Source organism: Sinocyclocheilus rhinocerous, unplaced genomic scaffold (assembly GCF_001515625.1).
Source record: "Sinocyclocheilus rhinocerous isolate Xijiao unplaced genomic scaffold, SAMN03320098_v1.1 scaffold1494, whole genome shotgun sequence".
Classification (NCBI taxonomy): domain Eukaryota; kingdom Metazoa; phylum Chordata; class Actinopteri; order Cypriniformes; family Cyprinidae; genus Sinocyclocheilus; species Sinocyclocheilus rhinocerous.
This window is the reverse complement of record NW_015641023.1, coordinates 24419-35258: the sequence shown is the minus strand read 5'-3', so window position 1 is coordinate 35258 and position 10840 is coordinate 24419.

Here is a 10840-nt window from a genome sequence, read left to right as displayed (position 1 = left end):
GAGAGAGAGTGAGTGTGTGTGTGTGTGTGAGAGAGAGAGAGAGAGAGTGTGTGTTTGTGTGTGTGTGAGCGTGTATGAGCGTGTGTGTGTGTGAGAGTGTGTGAGAGAGAGAGAGTGAGTGTGTGTGTGTGTGTGTGTGAGAGAGAGAGAGTGACTTTTTAATTTACTTCCTGATGAAGAAAATCAAGTTTGAGTATAAATGACAATTATGGTCAATTATACATAGTGCTTTATACAGCACAGCTTTGTTAATAGCAGCTTTAGATGAACAAACAGGAAAACAGCATGTATTGCCACTCTTCATGATCCAGTCTATTTCTATCCTTCATTATCTCCTTGAATGCCATGATTTAAGTAAAATGTGGACTGAGATGTTTACATAATCTCTGTCTTTTATTGTGCTTTATCTTTAAGAAAGCAAAATATACCGTATATAGCAAATCACATCCACCTGATTTTATTTTATTTTTTAATTTGTTGAAAAATGCTATGAATGTATTTGTGTCCGGCTCTTAAGTTGGTTATATAAGTATATCCAACATTGTCCACATACATATCAGGGTTGTTATAGTTAACAAAAAAAAAGTAATTACTTGAAGTAAAATAAATTAAATTAAATAAAAATAAAATAATAAAAAATAAATAAAATAATAATAAAAAAACACCTTAAACATGTACCCAGGGCAACATTTCTCATTTTCATTTGGTTTAACTTAATGTACTAAAATAACTCAAATTAAAACCGAAATAATTAATAAAAGACTATAGACATATTTAAAAAAAAACAACTAAAAATTACAATAAAACACACAAATTACTAAAACTTTAACTGAACATAAAAGCAAATTCAAAATATTAATAAAACATTATAATAGTATATCAATGATGCTGAAATAGCACTGATGCGAGATGATTGCGTCTGATTGTATATCTATCATCTATATTATCATCCAGCTGTAATCTGATAAATGTGACTCTAAGGCATGCAGATATTAAGATATTATAAATATATTAACATGATTTTCTGCAAAGCTGCTTTTGAAACAATGTGCATTGTGAAAATCTTTTTTTTTTAATGATTAAGGCTGTTTGTTTAAAGGTGTGAATGTGTCATAAAATGCACAGGAGAGCCCACACACATTTGAGTGTGTGTGTGTGTGGATGTGTGTGTGTGTGTGTTACTGTACCTCTGTGTCTGTGTGTGTGTGTGTTACTGTACCTCTGTGTCTGTGTGTGTGTGTGTTACTGTACCTCTGTGTCTGTGTGTGTGTGTGTTACTGTACCTCTGTGTCTGTGTGTGTGTGTGTTACTGTACCTCTGTGTCTGTGTGTGTGTGTGTTACTGTACCTCTGTGTCTGTGTGTGTGTGTGTTACTGTACCTCTGTGTCTGTGTGTGTGTGTGTTACTGTACCTCTGTGTCTGTGTGTGTGTGTGTTACTGTACCTCTGTGTCTGTGTGTGTGTGTGTTACTGTACCTCTGTGTCTGTGTGTGTGTGTGTTACTGTACCTCTGTGTCTGTGTGTGTGTGTGTTACTGTACCTCTGTGTCTGTGTGTGTGTGTGTTACTGTACCTCTGTGTCTGTGTGTGTGTGTGTTACTGTACCTCTGTGTCTGTGTGTGTGTGTGTTACTGTACCTCTGTGTCTGTGTGTGTGTGTGTTACTGTACCTCTGTGTCTGTGTGTGTGTGTGTTACTGTACCTCTGTGTCTGTGTGTGTGTGTGTTACTGTACCTCTGTGTCTGTGTGTGTGTGTGTTACTGTACCTCTGTGTCTGTGTGTGTGTGTGTTACTGTACCTCTGTGTCTGTGTGTGTGTGTGTTACTGTACCTCTGTGTCTGTGTGTGTGTGTGTTACTGTACCTCTGTGTCTGTGTGTGTGTGTGTTACTGTACCTCTGTGTCTGTGTGTGTGTGTGTTACTGTACCTCTGTGTCTGTGTGTGTGTGTGTTACTGTACCTCTGTGTCTGTGTGTGTGTGTGTTACTGTACCTCTGTGTCTGTGTGTGTGTGTGTTACTGTACCTCTGTGTCTGTGTGTGTGTGTGTTACTGTACCTCTGTGTCTGTGTGTGTGTGTGTTACTGTACCTCTGTGTCTGTGTGTGTGTGTGTTACTGTACCTCTGTGTCTGTGTGTGTGTGTGTTACTGTACCTCTGTGTCTGTGTGTGTGTGTGTTACTGTACCTCTGTGTCTGTGTGTGTGTGTGTTACTGTACCTCTGTGTCTGTGTGTGTGTGTGTTACTGTACCTCTGTGTCTGTGTGTGTGTGTGTTACTGTACCTCTGTGTCTGTGTGTGTGTGTGTTACTGTACCTCTGTGTCTGTGTGTGTGTGTGTTACTGTACCTCTGTGTCTGTGTGTGTGTGTGTTACTGTACCTCTGTGTCTGTGTGTGTGTGTGTTACTGTACCTCTGTGTCTGTGTGTGTGTGTGTTACTGTACCTCTGTGTCTGTGTGTGTGTGTGTTACTGTACCTCTGTGTCTGTGTGTGTGTGTGTTACTGTACCTCTGTGTCTGTGTGTGTGTGTGTTACTGTACCTCTGTGTCTGTGTGTGTGTGTGTTACTGTACCTCTGTGTCTGTGTGTGTGTGTGTTACTGTACCTCTGTGTCTGTGTGTGTGTGTGTTACTGTACCTCTGTGTCTGTGTGTGTGTGTGTTACTGTACCTCTGTGTCTGTGTGTGTGTGTGTTACTGTACCTCTGTGTCTGTGTGTGTGTGTGTTACTGTACCTCTGTGTCTGTGTGTGTGTGTGTTACTGTACCTCTGTGTCTGTGTGTGTGTGTGTTACTGTACCTCTGTGTCTGTGTGTGTGTGTGTTACTGTACCTCTGTGTCTGTGTGTGTGTGTGTTACTGTACCTCTGTGTCTGTGTGTGTGTGTGTTACTGTACCTCTGTGTCTGTGTGTGTGTGTGTTACTGTACCTCTGTGTCTGTGTGTGTGTGTGTTACTGTACCTCTGTGTCTGTGTGTGTGTGTGTTACTGTACCTCTGTGTCTGTGTGTGTGTGTGTTACTGTACCTCTGTGTCTGTGTGTGTGTGTGTTACTGTACCTCTGTGTCTGTGTGTGTGTGTGTTACTGTACCTCTGTGTCTGTGTGTGTGTGTGTTACTGTACCTCTGTGTCTGTGTGTGTGTGTGTTACTGTACCTCTGTGTCTGTGTGTGTGTGTGTTACTGTACCTCTGTGTCTGTGTGTGTGTGTGTTACTGTACCTCTGTGTCTGTGTGTGTGTGTGTTACTGTACCTCTGTGTCTGTGTGTGTGTGTGTTACTGTACCTCTGTGTCTGTGTGTGTGTGTGTTACTGTACCTCTGTGTCTGTGTGTGTGTGTGTTACTGTACCTCTGTGTCTGTGTGTGTGTGTGTTACTGTACCTCTGTGTCTGTGTGTGTGTGTGTTACTGTACCTCTGTGTCTGTGTGTGTGTGTGTTACTGTACCTCTGTGTCTGTGTGTGTGTGTGTTACTGTACCTCTGTGTCTGTGTGTGTGTGTGTTACTGTACCTCTGTGTCTGTGTGTGTGTGTGTTACTGTACCTCTGTGTCTGTGTGTGTGTGTGTTACTGTACCTCTGTGTCTGTGTGTGTGTGTGTTACTGTACCTCTGTGTCTGTGTGTGTGTGTGTTACTGTACCTCTGTGTCTGTGTGTGTGTGTGTTACTGTACCTCTGTGTCTGTGTGTGTGTGTGTTACTGTACCTCTGTGTCTGTGTGTGTGTGTGTTACTGTACCTCTGTGTCTGTGTGTGTGTGTGTTACTGTACCTCTGTGTCTGTGTGTGTGTGTGTTACTGTACCTCTGTGTCTGTGTGTGTGTGTGTGTTACATATGTGTCACGGGAATCTGACTCCATTCAAACCTGTGTAATGTGTGTATTGCTGGGATAATCAGCTGGGTTTCACATGTTTGACTGAGTCAATGGTTCATGTCACAGACTTACTCCAGACATCCACCTCACTTCAACCTCTGTTATAAACCTAATTATCCGTCATAACTAATGAAGGAAGGTGGCAGGTTTCCATGACAACCGTTGCATCAGAACATGTGAAAGACGCATCCGTGTTCGGTCGGTTCATTGTGTCAAAAACGTGTTTTTCTCCTTTTAACTGAACAGCGCACTTGTTCTCATGAATCGGGTTGTCCAGTGTACACGAATCCATTTTTTCCGCGTAAAGTGTTACTAAGACACCGTATGTTTCTATCAGCTTTGAATAAGTGTCTCTAATGATGTTTTTCCTAACTTCACTTAATGTGTCTCACTTATGTATTTTGCTTTAATAACAATAGCACTGGAGGAAAGCTGATGATCCTGTTCTGCAGCGTGATTTGAGAAAACATACGTTTGATTCAATTTTATATCAGTTTTATTTAAAATTCTTTTAGCGAAAAAGGTGATTTAAAATAAAAAAATTTCAGTAGTATTATCAGTTTAACTGCACAGATGAGAACAAAACCTGAACTAGATTGAGCTGAAGAAGCTGCTGCACAGCTGAAATTAAATTAATTTTGTTAGCTGATGAACATTAACACTGTTATTGAACTGAACTGAGCTGAATAATGACACTATTGTCTTCGTTAGAGCTGCTTTATAGAATAATTGAATTCTTCATTAACAAATAAAAACAAATGAATTGCAAGATGTAAGCTCAGAATTTTGAGTCAAAATAGTGAGATATGAAAACTCACAATTGTCAGAAAAAACTCATTGTGAGATAAAAAGTCGCAATTACCTTTTTTTTAAAATTAGAAATACAGAATTGAAACAGCTGCTTTATAGATTAATTGAATTCGTAATTGATGAGTTTTGCAACATTAACACTGTTATTTTCAAGGTTATCACTGTGAAGCTACTTTGAAGCGATCTGTATCGTATGAAGTGCTATAGAAATATATATACACTACCAGTCAAAAGTTTTTGAACAGTAAGATTTTTAATGTTTTTAAAGAATTATCTTGTGCTCACCAAGCCTGCATTAATTTGATCAGAAATACAGTGAAAGCAGTAAAATTGTGAAATATTTTTACTATTTAAAATACCTGCTTTCTATTTGAATATATTTTAAAATGTTTTTTATTCCTGTGATTTCAAAGCTGATTTTTTGTAGCATCACACATACCTTTTTATTTATAAAAAAAAAAAAATTAGAGATGGAAACTCAGAATTTCAAGAAAAAAAAGGTAAAATTGTGAGATGTAAACTCACAAATTGGGAAATTGAGATGTAAGATCAAAAGTTGCTGTGGTCTTTTTTTTACAAGAAAATACTCATTTGTGAGATGTACTGTAAACTTACAATTATAAGTTTATAATTTGCAATTCTGAAAAAAGAGTCAGAATTGAGATTACCTTTTTTATTAAAAAAAACTGAATTGCAAAATGAATTGAGAGAAAAAAATTGCAATTGTGAGATAAAAAGTTGCAATTACCTTATAAAACAAATTGAATGGCAAGATCTAAGCTCAGAATTGTGAGACAAAAAAACTTTGAAATAGTGATACCTAAACTCACAATTGTCAGAAAAAGTCAGAATTGTGAGATAAAAAGTTGCAATTACCTTTTTTTTTAAAAAAAACAAAAAACAAAACAATTGTGAGATGCAAAACTTTAAAAAGTCAGAATTGTGAGAAACTCAGATGTTAACTCACAATTCTGAGAAGAAAAGTCATATTTGTTGCATAAAAAGTAGCAATTACCTTTTTTATAAAATCTCAATTTCGAAAAATTTACTCTTATGACTGGTTTTGTGGTCCAGGGTCACATATATATAAAAGATAAAAAATGTAAGCAATTACAGTTTAATTTGTTATTATTTTTTTGTAATTCAGTGGCAGAAACAAGCTTCCATAACACACATAAACGCATGTGCCGTGACTTAACAAAGCTCAGGACTCTAGAGTTTCCTTCAAACGTCTCTGTGTCATTATTCAGGTGTCTAAAAATAAAGACGTCAGTAGTCCAACAGACTTTAATTAACTAAGCGAGATTCACAACAAAGCCCAAGTTCTCCTCATAAAGTCTGAGAGCAGCGTCGCATCAAACTCCACCAGTCTTCGTCCTTTGTGTGTGTATATCCACTGCCTGATCAAATATTCAGCTCAACACAGATTCAGAGCAGAATACAGATCCCAGCTGTGTCTTTCAGCTTGTCCTGTCAAACAGTGAATGATGCATGAAGAGGCAAAGGGTGAAGATCTCTAAGCAAGTTCACTTGCTTGAGCTCATATAGTTTCCGCATGTGACTCGCATCGCATCAGCAAAGGGGTTTTATAAAGGTTAATATTTGCTCGGGTTCTGGTGGCCTTAAGAAAAAATAAGAAAATGTTGCATTCATAAAAGTACTTAGGAATGTTCTTAAGATTCTTAAAATGTAATTTTGTTCTTTAAAATCTTTGTAAATAACTGCTTGAAGTAAGCATACGTTCCAGTTTGTTTAAATCCCCAAAGACAAGCCTGTCATTTAAGATAAAAAAAAACAACAAAAAAAAAACAAGGAATTTAATGATTTTGGGGGCAGATTCATTAGATAGTCTTAACTTAGTTCTTTTTAACTGCAGTTTTTCTTCTGATTTTCTAACAGTTAAAGAATTTGTTGTATTCACAAAAACATTTAAGAATCTTAAGACAAAATCTTCTTATTTATTAATTTTTTTACTTAAAAAAAAGTTTGAAATATGTCGTATTGACAAAAACACGTATGAATGTTCTTACGATTCTTAAGACAAAACTTAAAAATAATTCAAATTCTGAAAATATTTGATAACTTTGAATTGCAATGAATTTAATGATTCTGGAGCCAGATTTACAAAATATTCTTAATTCAGTTCTTTTTAACCGCAGTTTTTCTTCTGATTTTCTAACAGTTAAGAGTTAAAAATAAAGAATTTGTTGTATTCACAAAAATATTTAAGAATGTTCTTAAGAATCTTAAGATAAAACTCAATTCAGATTCTCAAAAATAATCTTATTTTTTTCTTGAATTTTTTAACTAAAGTAAGAAATATGTTGAATTCACAAAAACACTTAAAGGAAGGAAGAAAGGAAGGAAGGAAGAAAGAAAGAAGCAGTGTTAATTTTGACAGCAAATTTTGATTTAGTTTTAGTCATATTTTAGTCATCTGAATTGTTTTTAGTTTTAGTCTAGTTTTAGTCGACTAAATATCATAAGATTTTAGTCGACTAAATCTACAGTAAATTCAGTCGGCTAAAATCTAATGGGTTTAGTTACAGTGTAATGCATTTATTAAGCATTTCTCTAAAATTTCCAAACTCATTATATAGGTTTGATATTAAGGTTTTACCATGATAGAGGTTTTATCATTTAATTGCGGTGACACACATGCCTTTATGTTAAAATTTGTGTGTGTATGCTTCAGTGTCTGCGCTCAGAAAACCGGACCGAATTGAGCTCTCTCTTGCGTCGTCAGATTTATCCATATGTCTGCTCTTCTCTTACTCCCACATACTGACATTTTTGAACATTTTATGCGACGTGCAGCAAGTGTATGTTAGCTTATGTCCCACCGGTTCATATGTACGCATCTAACCTCCGAACCACGCAGCAGATTCGTTCTGAATTAATCTCTTAACATTTTCGTCTCGTTTTTATTCGTTGACGAAAATTTCAAAAGATTTACTAATGTTTAATGTTCTTCAAAATCATTGTAAATAACTTCTCAAAGTTAGCATAAGCTCCAATTTGTTTTAAATCCAAAACTTTAAAACCTGTCATTTAATCTTTAAGAAAAAAAAGCATATTAAAGAGAATATTTTATAACTTCGAATGAGAATTGCAAGGGATTTAATGATTCTGGGGCCAGATTCGCAAAATACTCATAAGAATTAAATTCTTCCTAACTGCAATTTTCTTCGAATTTTCTAAGTTAAGCAAAAAGTTAAGAATATGTTGCATTCATAAAAATATTATATATAGCAGTAAAGCAGAAAATATTCTTGCACTTAGGAATTTACGAATTAAGAACGGTCCTAACATTTTTCTCACAGATTTCCTTGAAAGCTTCGCCTGTTTCTGAAGAAGCCAGAGTGAGTCTTCTGAGCGATTCATTAAAAAGATCCGAATCATGAGAGTCATTGCTGAAGTGAACCTCACTGCTCACACTATTCATTTTCTTTCTAATTCTCAAATATCGATATCGATTCTTAAATCAAGATACATTTACTTGAGAAGCTGACTTGACTTAAGACATTTAGTGTAGTTTCCCGAGAGGAAAAAAAAAATCTGCCAGTGGCCTAAGAAAAATAAGCTTATTTCAAAAGGAGTTTTTTGGCAAATATTTTTTCATTTTAAACATAAATGAGCTTATTTTTGGTGCATTTTTCAATAAAAAAAAAACGTATTATTGTCTTGCTTCTCAAGTAAATGCATCTTGATTTATGAATGTTTAGTTATTTGCACTGGACAATAAGACAAAAATACTGAGTAATAAGAAAATAATTTTTTTTTTGCATTTATGTTATGTTTTTGTCCTACACTTTTAATGTGATGCGACAGCCCACCATAAACCCAAATGCACTTTTAATCAGCATAATTTTATGATGCTTTGACACATTTCAGAGATCAGTAGTGATATGTGTTCAGTAGTGAACACATCTGGTGCTTGTAGGAAACTCATCGTAGTTTATAGGATCCTGATCTCATATTTTGCTGTCATGGGTCACTGGCTTTAATAACATCTATTACACGGCTTGAGGAACGGAAATATAAAACTTGTCGGCAGTCTTAATCATTACTCTTCTGGAGGATCGGCACGGGGACAACTCTGTGGTCTTCTGCTGAAATAAGCTGATAGATAGAGACAGAGGTTTATTCAACATGACTTGAATGCTGTCCTCCATAAAAGACACAGATATCATAAGTTCTTTGATATTTGCAATCAGCATCTTACCATGTCGGAGGTTGCATAAGATTTCTATTTCAGACAAATGCTGTTATTCTGAACTTTCTATTCGTCAAAGAAACAAAGAAACCTGAAAAAAATTCAACTCAGCTGTTTTCAACGTAATAATAATAATAATAATAATAATTGTCAATAATAATAATAAATGTTTTTTGAGCAGCAAGTCGTAATAAATATATATATTTATATGTCACAATTATGTTATGAGTTTTTGGTATAATTTTAACATTTTATATCATAATTTTGACTTTTTATGTCATACTTATGAATTTTTGTCATAATTATGACGTCATAATTTAAGCTTTTATGTTGTAATGTGGACTTTCTGCCCAAATTTAAACTTTCTATGTGATAATTATGACTTTTTGTCAATTTCAACTTATGTCATAATATTGACTTTTTATGTCATACTTGTGACTTTTTGTCATAATTCTGACATGTGTCATAATTTCAACTTTTATGTTATAATGTGGACTTTCTGTCACAATTTCACCTTTTTATTTGATAGTTATGACTTTTTGTCATAATTTAAATTTGTTATGTCATAATTATGGCTTTTTGTGTCATAATTCTGACAATGTATGTCATCATTTACGGTTTTTATGTTACAGTTATGAATTTTTATGTCAGAATTTTAACTTTTTATGTCCCAATTCCAGCATAGTATTGTCATGATTTTGACTTTTTGATTACTTTTTTTTTTACGTGTTTGGAAGGACATGAGGCTGAGTAGATGAGTAGAATTCTGAGTAGAATTAAAAGGTAATGAAGGCTTTGAAAGCAGGAATAAAAGAGAGGCTTCATGCAGCATGTATAATTGAATCTCTTCCATCTGTAAATCATTGCTCTTTTATAAAATGAACACATGGAAGGAATTCAATTATTTCGGGTTCAGTTATAATAATTTGACACGGCTATGACATTTGAAAGGAAGTTATCTTCATGTCTGAAACAAAGACTGCTCATATTCATGCTAATAACTCCATGTTAGTTATTCTCATATATCTATTTCATTCTCCTGACATGCTGATTACATGCAAATGTCCCTATTAAAGCATTCTAACCTTTACGACTGTGATGAAACAGACCTCAGCTGCTTTACCTTCTTCCGCAAAAACCATTGTCACGAGAGATTAACCTTTAGCAAACGCTGGCTAGAAACTGGAAATGTCGCTGTGTCGTATCAGTGTTGGTTTCATATTGTGTTTTGATTCTATCGGAGCTTGTTTCCGCGGCTGAATAAAAAAAATTTAAAAAGTAATTGTGACTTTTTTTTCACACTAGATCTTAAAAGTCTATTTTTTTTTTTTAACTGTGCTTGCAGATAATACTATATTATAATAAAAGACCACTTAAGTGTATTTAAAGAGAGACACTTTCATGACTCTTTCTTAAAACAGTTAAGCAGACTTTTTTATTTTAAAGTATATTTTAAATCATTGTTTTACAACCCCAAATCCAAAAATTTTGGGACATTTTGTAAAATGAAATAAGACGCTTGTCAGTACATTTAGCAGACGTAATTATGAAATTACTTATGTACTTAAGAGGGCTACAAAACACTCCTAAGTTAAAATAGTTCCATCTAAGAAAAAAAAAAAAAAAAAAAAATTTAATTTAAAAATTTTGTTTACATTTTAAAAATTTAAACAAAACAAAACATTTCAGTTTGATAACGTGATAAAATGTCTGAAAACATTCAGTTCAAACTTAAGTATATTTTAATTTAATTTAATTTGTATTACTTTCATAATAATTACTCTTAAAAGTATGTTGAAGTGACATTAAAGTATGTTATGTTTTAGTTTATTGTGCATGGGCGACATTGGGGGGGGGGGCAAGGGCACACGTGAATGTGTACAAAAAGTATTCAACGTTTTGTTTAAAACATCAAAACAGTATGAATGCGTTTGTAACTACAGGTTAAATGCATTCACGTCCTG